General features: G+C 44.5%; 1 long non-coding RNA gene across 1 annotated transcript; it reads left to right on the forward strand.

Moving 5' to 3' along the window:
* Positions 1-311: 311 nt before the first annotated feature.
* On the forward strand, positions 312-6332 carry LOC123588227. Its single transcript, XR_006707770.1, has 2 exons — positions 312-619; positions 6130-6332. It is a non-coding gene; the product is annotated as an uncharacterized LOC123588227 (long non-coding RNA).
* The last annotated feature ends 7270 nt before the right edge of the window (positions 6333-13602 follow it).

The following is a 13602-nucleotide window of genomic DNA, read 5'->3' on the forward strand; positions in this document are numbered from 1 at the left end:
AATCTGCCCAAAGTCACACAGGAAGTAGGAAGCAGAGCTGGAATTTGAACGTGGGACTGTCTGAGCCCATAACCCATGCTCAGTTCTCCCAGGAGCCCCTGTCCATGTGCCCGAATTCAGGAGGAACAAGATTTGGGCCAAGCGCTTTCTGGCCGGTTACTAAGGTCCCCCGTGCAAACAGCAACAGTGTTGTCCGTGAGCTCATCTGATCCACTTTGCTCCACCCAGTTCCTAATCTGGGCTAATCTCCTAGACAACCAGAGTGATGCAACAAACAGAGGGGACCTGCCAACTCCTAGATAGCTTCCAGGGCAGGACTGGTGCGAGTCCAGGATGTGGTGGTGGTTGGGGGCCACTGACGTCCGCAAGGGCTCCAGCCCAGAACCTCTCCTCTACGTAGTTACCACTATGTGCCCCGAAAGGACCCAGAGCCATCCAACGTCCAGTCTTGGCAGGGCGACCAGGAGTGGAAAGCCTTGGGAGGCTGGGCGCGTGTGACCTGCAGTGAGCACAAAACACTCGCCGTGTGGTCCTGGGATCCTAGGGAAGGTTCCGGAGACCCGGGTTCCAGCACGGCCCTGGGAATCACTAGCTCTATCTGGAACCTGTCAGGAAACATGTAAGTCCCAAGTGTGCGGGCATCTGAACACCTCTGACCTGCCTCCACCGTGATCTGAGCCCACAGATGCTACAGCATCTTCCACCCTTGTCCCCACAATTTTTAAAAAATATTTTCATGGTTAAATTTGCCATTTAACCCAAGTGCACAATCCAGTGGCATCAATGCACAGAATTAATAATGCAAGCGTCATGGGGCACCTGGGTGGCTCCATCGGTTAACCTCCGACTCTTGATTTCGGCTCAGGTCATGATCTCACGGTTTCGAGAGTTCGAGCCCCGTGCCGGGCTCTGCGTTGGCAGCCCGAAGCCTGCTTGGGAATCTCTCTCCCTCGCTCTCTGCCCCTCCCCTACTCGCACTGTCTCTGTCTCTCTCAAAACAAATAAATAAACTTTAAAAAAAAAAATAACGCAACCATCACCACTATCTAGTTCCAAAACCTCTTCATCACTGCAAATGGAACTCTGTAGGTGTTAAGCGATTGGCTCTCCATTCTCCTTCCTCCGGTCCCTGGTAATCTCTAACCTACTTTCTATCTCTGTGAATGAGCTTCCTCTAGATAGCTCATAGAAGTGGAATCCTGTAATAGTTGTCCTTTTGTGTATGACTGCTGTCACCTCACGTCATGTCTTCAAGTTCGTCCCTGCCGTAGCGGGTGCCAGAACTTCATTCCTTCCTATGACTGGATAATATCTCATTGTATGGATACACCACATTTTGTTTATACATCCCTCTGCTGCTGGATACCCCACGGTCAATTCATCCACGACAGTCAGAGTGATCTTGGGAAAATATTACTCAGACCATGACTCAACTTTATTCAAACCCTCCTAAACTCCTTAATTCATTCAGAATAAAAGCTGTAGTCCTTATTATGGCTACAAAGCCCTAAAGGATTCTCTGCACACACATTGCATTACCTCTGTGCCCCTCCAACCTCACCCCTTCCCACTTTCCCCACTCCACCCCTCGCTCTTCCGTGAACACCTCAGGCACACTGCTGCCTCAGGGCCTTTGCATATGCTCTTCTCTCTTCCTGGAATGCTCTTCCTCCTTCTGCGTGGCTGGCACTCTCATCTCCTTCAAGCCTTTGCTCTGCTGTCACCTTCTTCTTGAGGCTCATCCTGGACTCCCTCTTTAAAACTACAGTCCACCTCTCCTTCACCCATCATTCCTGAGCCCCCTCATCAGGATCTATTTTTTCCATAAGACTTGTCATTTTCTTTTTTTTTTTTATTAAAAAAAATTTTTTAATGTTTTTATTTATTTTTGAGACAGAGAGAGAGACAGAGTATGAGCAGGGGAGGGGCAGAGAGAGAGAGGGAGACAGAGAATCCAAAGCAGGCTCTAGGCTCCGAGCTGTGAGCACTGAGCCCAACGGGGGGCTCGAACTCACGGACTGTGAGATCATGACCTGAGCTGAAGTCAGACGCTTAACCGACTGAGCCACCCAGGCACCCAAGACTTGTCATTTTCTAACATGTTATCTAATTTATGCATTTATTATTTCCATTGTTTGTTGTCTGTGTTGCACCCCTAGAATGTAAGCTCTATGAAGATAAGGATATTTTTTGCCTGTTTTGTTCACTGACATATCAGAAGCTGGTATGCAGCAGACACTCCATAAATATTTGTTAAATAAATGAATGAATACGAGTTGGGACAATTGGCCTCACTTCCCTGAGCCCCTGAGCTTCCATGAGTCAGGGATTATGATCCATCCATGGGGCTCCAGTGTCTCGGTGGGAATCACATAATGACTATCACACCCTTTGTAAACTGTAAAGCATTTTGCAAGGTAGAAGAAAATGGATCTTCGTGAAATGCCCCTGAGGCCGGATACTTTCCATGACGTAGCTCATTTTATTATTCCCATTTTACAGATGGGGAACACGGAGGCTCAGAGTACCTTGCCTCAAGGTCTCACACAGATAAGGGGCACCTGAGTGGCTCAGTCAGTTGAGTATCCAACTCTTGGTTTCGGCTCAGCTCATGATCTCGAGGTTGGTGAGTTTGAGCCCTGTGTTGGGGCTCTGCACTGACTGTGGAATCTGCTTGGGATTCTCTCTCTCTCTCTCTCTCTCTTTCTCTCTCCTTCCTCTCTGCCCCCCCCTCTCTCTCAAAATAAAAATAAACTTAAAAAAAAAAAAGATCTCACGTAGAGAAAGTATAGGGAGTCAGATCTTCAACCCAGTTATCCCGCTTGTCCTGTAAGTTGCTTCCTGCTCTGGTATGTCAAACGCCTAAAGGAAACACTCCCTTTTCTCCAGGGACCAGCTGTGAGCCCAGGGGAATAATAATGAGGATACAGATAGGAATAATAGGTGCCTTTTATTAAGAGCTTCCTACATATGTCAGGCTCACTTTACTGTGTGTCAGGTGCTTTAGGTATTCTATCCTCACGAGATAGAGGGAAATGGGTATTATTATTCCCTCATAACGGACGAGGAATTCAAGGATCAGAGAGGTCAGGCCATTTGCTTGAGGCCACACAACTAATAAATAGCAGAGACAGTATTTGAGCCCAGAGCAATCTGACGCCTGTCGCATCTTAAAAAGGTCCACGATTGTAAGATGTGGTTTCTCTAATGCCACGGATGCCCTCCACCTCCAGCACCACCCCAGGGACCTCCCCACCCGAAGCAGACCCAAGAGGGTGCGTCTGCCGGTGGGGAGGCAAACCTACCACGAGCACCTCGTGCCTACCCCCTCTGTGTGAGCAGCGAGATCCAGAAGGAATAAGGCGTTGGCAGGAGCTGAGATGGGGATCCCACGGGGCCTGCACTGCCAACAAAGACAAATGAACGAACCAGTCAGCAAACCAGGGCAGTTCTACCCCTGAGCAGAACTGTCACCGGTAAATAAATCATCGAGGCCCCACACCGGACATGCCAATTTCAGCAGGAGAGGAGGAGCACATTTATCTGCCTGGTGACGCCCTGGCTGTCTTCAGGCGGTGAGGGGGTACGAAAACACTCCCCAGCCAGCACCCTGCCGGGGGCTGGTTCCAGCGGGTGGGGGGAGGGGCAGGGGGTGGGAGGGGAGAGAGGGTCTCTTTGCAGAATAGTGTTTGCCTCACACTTGCCACCGATGCCCAGAAGCAAAGTCCTCATGCTTTCTCTGCCTTTAAAAATGATCAAGGGGCTCTGGGTGGCTCAGCGGGTTAAGTGTCCGACTCTTGATCTGGGCTCAGGTCATGATCTCAAGGTTTGTGAGTTCGAGCCCCGAGTCAGGCTCTGTGCTGACAGTGCTGAGCCCGCTTGGGATTCTTTGTCTCCCTCTCTCTGCCCCTCCCCCCCCCAACCCCAAATAAATAAACTTTTTTCAAAAGAATGATCAGACTTCTAGTAATAGCACATACGGAGTGCTTCCTATGTGCCAGGCATTGTGGAGAGTTTTTAAAGTAAACATTCTCTCACTAACAGGCTAGAAATAAGTTACTGTCCAGGACTTTCTTTTGCATAGGAAAATGACTACTTCGAGGATGTCTATTTTTTTTTTTTTAAGTTTTTTAAAATTAATTTATTTTGAGAAAGAGAGAGTATAAGTAGAGGAGGGCCAGAGAGAGAGAGAGAGGGCGAGAGAGAGAATCCCAAGCAGACTCTGTACTGACTAAGTAGAGCATGATTCCGGGCTCGAGCCCGTGAACTGCGAGACCACGACCTCCGTGGGGAGAGAAAGGATGCTGAGGTCCAGGGTACCAGGGTCTCAGAGCCAAGCTCCCGCTGTTCAGAGGAGCCTGGTCACGCTGCCTTGCCAAGTTCTGCCGCATGCTGCCAAACTCTACTAAAATCCCATTGTCCTTGGGAGGGGCTTGCACACTCTCCAGCATCACTGGAGATGTCTGTGTTTGATCTCAGAGGGAGAAGGGGCTCGCACTGGGTTTGTTACATACAATTCTCCAAATGGCCCCATTAGACAGAGGAGCCTAAGAAGGTGAGGGCACCTGCCCACAGCCTCAAGCCACTGGCGGAATATTATTGTAAGGGCTCCCAGACTTTCTCCATAGGAAGACTCCTGAGCCCCGACTAGCCAGGGACACAATGCAAGTGGCCCCTCCTTAAAGACCCACCCACTAAACCCTCTTAAGTCCCATCTGAGGGTCCCTGACTCTGTCAGCCAACACCCCAGGTAAGTCCTCATCGCCACGTCTCTCACCTCTTTGGGGACAGAGAATAAAATCATCAACAATCGGAAATCTGCAATTAATAAAAATGAAGCAAAGTTGGGATTTGTTTTGTTTTTGTTTTTTTGAACAGGATCATAATAATGAAAGAATCAGGTTACAAAATAACATGTGCAATGCGATCCCATTTGAAAATTGCATAAAAACAAAAGCCCTGGGGAAAATATATCCATTATTAACAATGATTTTTTGGAGTAGGGGAGGGAAGATTTATTGGTGATTTCTGTTTTATTATTTTAGCTTATATGTATCTTGTTTGTTTATCAGCAATATATAGGCAATGTGTGTCTTACTTGGATAATAAAGAACAAAATAAAAGGGCTTTTTTCCCCCTTGAAAGAATGCGGTGAGTATTTTGGAAAACTGTAACGTGGCTGCTTGAAGCATTGCAAGCTTCTATGCCAGTGGCTAACATTGGTCTCCCATGGTTCTCTGCTTAGCTTTTTCCTATGTCTCAGGGAACATAATATAGCTGAATCTAAGCTCTGAGTGACAATGGGACAAATAAATAGACAAGTAGATCATCAGACTTTCCATCATCTTCATTTCTAGATGGCAAAGAGAAAGGAAAGGGGGCTTGTCCATGTAACTCATAAGTTCCTTCTCCGGCTTTCTCTCTTGGTTCCTCCAACATCCAAATGGACATGCCATCAAATGCCCTTACGGCTCCCAAATTCCTTCATTGCAAAGCCCCATGCCTCCATACATTTGTTTCTCTGTTCACTGATTCTTTTTCATCTTTGTGGAAGAATGTGCAGTCCAATGGCCCAGGCCCCTGGTTCTGAAATCCCAGTGCCTGAGTTCAAATCCCCTACTCCATCTGAGTTCGTAACCCCCACTCTCTCTGAGTTCATATCCCCTACTCTGCCTGAGTTCAAATCCCTACTCTGCCTTTGTTCATATCTTCCACGTCTGAATTCCTATCGTCTACTCTGCCTGAGTTCATGTGCCCCCTCTGCCTGAGTTCAAATCCCTACTCTGCCTGAATTCATATCCTCTATTCCACCTGAATTCATATCCCCTACTCTGCCTGAGTTCAAATCCCCACTCCACCTGAGTTCATACTCCCATTCTGCCCTTGAGTAAGTGGAGAATGTTGAGAAAGTCACTTCTCGTGTCTGAGGCTCAGTGTTCTCACTAGGAAAAAGGGTAATTTTCATTTCAACTCCTTGGGTTGATTAAAAGAAATAACGTTTACAAAGTCCTTGACAGTATGTTGCAGCCACCATGAACGCCTCTCTCTCCTTTTCTCTTCTGTATCTTTCCCTCTCACGGAGGTGAAGGTGGTGTTTGGGGGCATAATGTTCTCTTATCCTTGTAACAGGACTTGTCCCTCCCACGTCTTCCCAGAATCGAGAGATGCACAGTCTCAGACGGGCAGAAGAGCCTCGGACCATTACATGCTCAAAGCCAGATCACCAACTCACCAGCTTGCTAAATTTACCAAACATGCCTTGAAGACTAGCTTTCTTGAAGATGTTCAGTGACTATGAATATGGCCTTCTTAATAAATTGGTCTTAAATATATTCTCAGCAGCTCACTTTGTCTAAAAGCTAAATATCATGGGAGCTGTTTAACTCTCTTATGACTATCTTCTAATGAAGAATATATTCTTGAATATCTTAGAGTCTTGAATATAATTAAAATATCTTGAATAAATTTTTTGGTAAGAGTATTCGAGAAGTATAAATTCACTGAAGATTATCAGTGAGCATATTAAAATACCGTATGTAGAAGAATGTAGTCATTGGCTACATTCAAGAGGAGTATGTTGATATTCGTTAACAATACTTGATGAGAATTCTCCTAAATAAAGTTTAGAAAAATTGGAAAATTTGATTTGAACAATTGGCCGTTAGCATTTTGATTTTTCAGAGAACTACATATCATAGATTTGATTTTTTGTGGATTTTTGGTGGAATTTTTGGTGGATTGGCCTCAGCGCATCTCTTATGAGATCTGAGGGAAGTCCACCAAGATTCACCTCCAACTTTGGCCAGAGTCCTGACCCTCCAGCTCTGCCCTTGACCCTCTGGGGTATTCCTCCCCATTCTGGGCTTTGAGGGAAGGCTACATTTTGAGAGAAGCCTGCCGTCTTTATTTTTTTCAACTCACAAGCTTTTAGTTATGTTCCCGGAATGTGGATAATGGACTGAGCCAAAACTCAAACACAGAACTCTGGGTTTGAATTCCAGTTTCTACTCCTAGCCAGCTGTGTGATCTTGGGCAACTGACATAACCTCTCTGAGCATTTCGTGGGCCTATTATTGTTTTTAAATGGATTTATAAATACATATTTTAAAAATCTATCAGTTTTAATTTCTAACATGGTACATAATGGCAGATATAACCACACAAGCACACTCTTTGGGGGTCCCCAGTGATTTTTAAGAGTGTCAAGGGATCCAGAGACCAATGAGTCTGGTAACTGTTAGATTAGATTATTTCAGAAAGTCCAAGAATCTGGGGTTGTTGTGGGCCAAGCACTCATGAGTTCCTCATTCATCTTCATTTATTCTATAACACATATTTAATGAGTGCTTCCTATATGCCAGACTTTTCTAGATCTTGGGGATAAAATGAGGAGCAAGACACAGTTCCTGGCAGGGAGCAAATCAACTCAAGGGTCCACTGAGTGACACAGGCACGCACATCTAATGATGGTCGTGAGGCAAGAGCAGGGAGAGACTTGTGTGGAGTGGGGAGAGGGGGCAGGAAGGGGATGGCACCCCGGTCGAGAGACCAGCGTTTGCAAAACAAGGCAGCAGTGAGAATGGTTTGCCAGCACACCCTTGGCGTGAAGAGGGAGACTCAAGTGAAGAAGGTGAGCAGGGGGCAGCAGAGGGGATGAGGGTCCAAACATCTCGGGCGTTGATCAGGAACAATGATCTCTGCCTTCAGGCCAGGAGAAATCTCAGGGTCTCAGAGAGGCAGCCAGAACAGATGCGCGGTTACCCAGAATGCCACAGACTGGTGATTTAAACACTGGAAATTTAGTGCTCACGGCTCTGGAGGCTGGAAGTCCGAGATCAAGGTGCTGCTGATTTGGTGTCTGGTGAGACCTGCCTTCTTTGCTTGCAGACAGCCGTGTCCTCACACAGCCTTTCCTGCGTGCATGTGTGTGTGCATGTGTGTGCACCCACACAGTGAGCTTATAAAGACACCAATCCTATCAGATCCGGGCCCCACCCTTTTGACCCCACTTAACTATAGTTACTTCCTTGGAAGCCCCACGTGCAAACACAGCCAACCTGGGGGTTGGGGCCCCAACATATGAGTGTTGTGGGGAACACAAACCTTCCAGTTCTCACCACCTCCCTGCTGCATTCTCCTACGCACACCCACTGAGAAAGAAATTGCTGGTGGCCAAAACAAAAGCTTCCTCCCTCCTACAGGGGATGGAGAGGAAAGGCAAAAGAAAGAAATATTCATCCAAGCAGGGAGTATTTACAAACTTGGCAAGTGGGCAAAGCCCTCCCTGACGTCCCCCCCAAATGCAAACAGTCACCCGAGGCTTCCATTACCGCAGCCTTAGTTTACCAAACTAAACGTATTTGCCACCAAAATGCTTTTATTAGTGGTATGATGAGGATTTTTTTCAGCAGACAAAGTCATTACTGGAATAGGAGCCTGTGGACATTTAAAGAGACGTCACAGAGGAAGCCTTCGCTGGCGGCTTGTCTTCATTTCCTCTCACAGGATTTACATCAATTCCTTTTTTGCCCCCTCTCCTTATTATTTTTTAACTCTATAAAAATATTTTTTTTTACTTTATTTTTTATTTTTTTGTTAGCGTTTTATTTATTTTTGAGACAGAGAGAGACAGAGCATGAACGGGGAAGGGGCAGAGAGAGAGGGAGACACAGAATCAGAAGCAGGCTCCCGGCTCTGAGCCATCAGCCCAGAGCCCGACGCGGGGCTCGAACTCACGGACCGCGAGATCGTGACCTGAGCTGAAGTCGGACGCTTAACCGACTGAGCCACCCAGGCGCCCCTATAAAAATATTTTTTTAATGTTTATTCTTGAGAGAGAGAGACAGAACGCAAGTGGGGGAGGGGCAGAGAGAGAGGGAGACACAGAATCCGAAGCAGGCTCCAGGCTCTGAGCTGTCAGCACAGAGCCCGACGCAGGGCTCAAACCCACAAACTGTGAGATCAGGACCTGAGCCGAAGTCGAACGTTTAAACCCACTGAGCCACCCAGGCGCCCCTATATAAAAATGTGTTTTTAAGGAGAATTAGAAACTCAGAAGAAAATAATCACTCACACTCCCCCCTTTCAAAGAAGGTAACTACTATTATAATTCATTTGTTTTCTCTTCCACATTCATATTTTGAATAGACAGAGACCTTATCATTATTATTACTACCACTATGACAATTACTATTTTACAAAAGTGGTATCAAGCTTGGCTTGTATCCTCTTTATTATTATACATCACGAGTACCTTTCCACGCCAAGAAACACTGACTTCGTTCTGGATGTCTGCCGACTCCTCTATTCCATTATATGGATGTCTTATATTTACTTAAGTTGTCTCCTATTGACGCACATGTAAATGATTTCTTGTGTTTCATTCTTATAAACAAAGCTGAGGTAAGCATCCCAGCAACTAAATACTTGCAGTCACTCCAGCTTTCTTACTCAGGATAAATTTCTAGGATCTGTAATATTTGCACTCCCTCCAGCTTTCTTTCTCAGGACAAATTCCTAGGATCCGTATTTCTGAATTAATGGAAATACACAGCTTTGCTGATTATTGTTGCACGTCCACAAAACACATGCGTATATATTTTGGTATCAGAACGAAGGGATTCTTCTCCCCCTTTCCTACCTCTTGTTGGGAGACATTTTCAGAAAGACAGAAGGAAGAGTTTAGATGTGTTGAGAAACATAGCAACACTTCAATGTTAGAGTATGGGATTTCTTTGATTATGAAAGTGGAACTGCATCACAGAAATTTAACTAATTTGAGTTCAACTGTCTTTCATTAAATCCATCATTGATTTTTTTTTTTAGTTTACTGTTATTTTTTTCCTGTTCTTTTTGTTTTGTTTTGTTTTTTAATGTTTATTTATTTTTGAGAGACGGAGAGAGACAGAGTGCGAGCAGGGGAGGGACAGACAGAGAGGGAGACACAGATTCTGAAACAGGCTCCAGGCTCTGAACTGTCAGCACAGAGCCCGACACGGGGCTCGAACTCACCAACCGTGAGATCATGACCTGAGCCGAAGTCGGACGCTCAACCAACTGAGCCACCCAGGTGCCCCTATTATTATTATTATTTAGTCACCTCTACACCCATTGTGAGGCTCAAACTCACGACTCGGAGATCAAGAATCTCATGCCCTTCCAACTGAGCCAGCCACGCACTCCCATCATTGATCTCGATGCACCATTATTTTTCATAAAATTAAGAAATTTTTTTATAAACTCTTGCAATTCCGTTACCACTCAATGCCTTAATAGTCTTTTTCAACACCTTAGTTGGTCACGCCATGCCTCCTCTGAAATTCCCTTCATCTCTTCTGAGGGATGTGACACTTTCTCTTGGATCTTGTTTCCTGACTCGGTATGTGACAAGAAATCCTTCGGCAGCTATCTCGGTGACAAAATGCAATACAACCTCATCTACTGTGGTTTCTTACTTTTTAGCGGCGCAGTAAAATTTGATTGTTACCTTGCAAAAGGATATAAGACTGGAGTCATTCCCCCAAAGACAAGCATTTGCTTCACTAATGTGCAACCTCTACCCCATTGTTCTGCTTGGAGGCCTTTTTGTGTATAGGGAAACTTTCCACTTCAATGCCAAAACATATCACAGTGTAATCTTTTGGAAGACATTTTAAGCAGCAACTAAAATCAGCCTGTGGGGGCACCTGGGTGGCTTAGTTGATTAAGTTTCCGACTTTGGCTCAGGTCATGATCTCACGGTCCGTGGATTCGAGCCCCGAGTCGGGCTCTGTGCTGACAGCTCGGAGCCTGGAGCCTGCTTCGGATTCTGTGTCTCCCTCTCTCTCTGCCCCTTCCCTGCTCATGCTCTGTCTCTCTCTCTCTCTCTCTCTCTCAAAAGTAAATATTTAAAAAAAATTTTTTTTTAATAAAAAAATCAACCTGTGAAGGACCCGCAGTGTGCATAACTCAGCGGAAGTGACGATAGTTTGAACAGCCATGACCAAGTTTGCTTGGACACAAGGAATGGACCACATCATGCATCTCAACTGCAGAGAGGTTAAAATTAGAAAAAGTGTGCCTCTTAGAACTGATGAAATATGATTAATGGGAGGCTCAAAAGTTAAGATAAAAAGAGGAATATCAGCACAAGTGTGCTGTTAATTATGCTTCTTTATTCTACTCAGTAAGTGTATGCCCCAGAACAGGCATGAGATGGGAAACATGAATTCATCAAATTCCCAGTTGGTGTCATTTCCCAGTTGTCTGTCAGGGTGAAGACATCTTTGACACACTGAGCATGGTTTTAGAGTTTAAAGATACACTGGTTTGGGGCACCTGGGTGGCTGAGTCAGTTAAGCTGCTGACTTTGGCTCAGGTCATGAGTTGGTTCGTGAGTTCGAGCCCCAGGTCAGGCTCTGTGCTGACAGCTTGGAGCCTGGAGCCTGCTTCAGATTCTGTGTCTCCCTCTCTCTTTGCCCCTTTCCTGCTTGTTCTCTCTCTCTCTCTCTTTCTCTCTCTCTCTCTCTCTCTCTCTCACACACACACACACACACACACACACACACACAAATCTTCTGTTAAGTTAACAAATACTGGAACTAGAATCCAAACCCAGATTTGAAGGCTCTAAAGGCCATGTTCTAGATCATCGTACTTTTGAAGAAATATTAGAAAATCTAGAATAAGCAAAGAAAGAAAAAGCATTCCCATTCAAAATCCCAGCAAGTTATGAGGCTATTGAGAAACTGATTCTAAAGCTTATGTGGAGAGGCAAGAGACCCAGAATAGCGAACACAATTTTGATGGAGAAGGTCAAAGTTGGAGGATGGACATTACCTGACACCAAGACTTACTATAAAGCCACTATAATCAAGACAGTGTAGTATTGGGGAAAGAATAGACAAAGGATCAATGCAACAGAATAGAGAGCCAGAAATAAACTCACACAAGTATAGTCCACTGATCTTTGACAAAGAGGCAGAAGCAATTCAATGGAGAATGGCTAGTCTTTCCAACAAATGATGCTAGAATAACTGGACATCCACATGTCAAAAAGCAAAAACAAAAAAGATTCTAAACATAGGTAATATACCCTTCACAAAAATTCACGCAAAACGGATCATAGACCTAACTGCAAAATGCAGAATTCTAAAACTTCTGGAAGACAATAGGAAAAATCTGGATGACCTTGGGTTGGTGATGATGTGTTAGATTCAATATCAAAAGCATGACCCACAAAAGAAATAAATTGCTAAGTTGGACTCCGTTAAAATTAAAAACCTCCACTCTGTGAAAGACATTGTTAAGAGAAAGAAAAAATAAACCACAGATGGGATAAAAATCTTCGAAGGCTCATATCTGATAAGGAACTGGTATCCAGAATATACAAATAGCCTTTAAAGCTCAACAATATGAACACAGTAATTCACATAAAAAAAAAGACAAAAGATCTGAATAGATGCCTCACCAAAGAAGATATATAGATGGCATCTCAGTATATGAAAAGATGCTCAACATCATGGGTTATTAGAGGACTGCAGATCAAAACAATAATTAGATGCCACTGCATACCTATTAGAATGGCTAAAACCCAGAACACTGACAGCACCATATGCTGATGAAGATGTCGAACAGTTAGGAATGCTTATTCATTGCTGGTGAAGATACAAAATGGTACAACCATTTAGGGGAGACAGTCCTGAAGGTTTCTTACAAAACTAAACATATTCTTACCATACAATCCAGCAATTGACTCCTTGATATTTACTCGAGTGAATTGAAAACCCATCTCTACGAAACAAAAACAAAAACAAAAAAGGCTGCACTTGAATGTTTGCAGAATCTTTATTCTCTATTGCCAAATCTTGGAAACAACCAAGATGTCCTTTAACAGGTGAATGGATAAACAAACTGTGGTCCACCCAGGCGACGGAATATTATTCGGTGCTAAAAAGAAATGAACTATCAAGCCATGAAAAGACATAGGGGAACCTTAAACGTGTATTGCAAAGTGAAAGAAGCCAATCTGAAAACGGGTCATACTGTATGGTTCAAGCTATATGTCATTCTGGGAAAGGCAAAACTATGGATACAATAAAGAGATCGGTGGTTGCCAGGGGTTTGGAAGGAGGGAGGGAGGAAGGGAATGGTGAGTTGGTTGAGAATAGGGGATTTTCAGGGCAGTGAAACTATTCTGTATGACACTGTAATAGTAGATACATGTCACTATTCTTTTGTCAAACCCATAGAACGTACACCAAGAGTGAACCCTATGTAAACTGTGGCCTTCACTTATCAATAATGTACCAATATTGGTTCGTCAGTAGGAACAAATGTACCACACCAATGCAAGATGCTAATAATAAGGGAAACTGGGGGGGGGGGGGCAGTACTGGAAACTCTGTACGTTCTGCTCAATTTTGCAGTAAATCTAAAATTGCTTTAAAAAACACCCATTAATTTTGAAATACATATCCATAAGAACCCACCACACAAAACAACCACTGTTCACTGTTCCGTGGTTAAACCTCCAGTCTCCTTCCCATGTAAATACATTTATATATTTAACGAGAGCAGCATCCACAGGAACATTTTCAAGAGTCTCAATGCAAGTGGCCAAAA

The sequence above is a fragment of the Leopardus geoffroyi genome, chromosome D3 (assembly GCF_018350155.1).
Source record: "Leopardus geoffroyi isolate Oge1 chromosome D3, O.geoffroyi_Oge1_pat1.0, whole genome shotgun sequence".
Classification (NCBI taxonomy): domain Eukaryota; kingdom Metazoa; phylum Chordata; class Mammalia; order Carnivora; family Felidae; genus Leopardus; species Leopardus geoffroyi.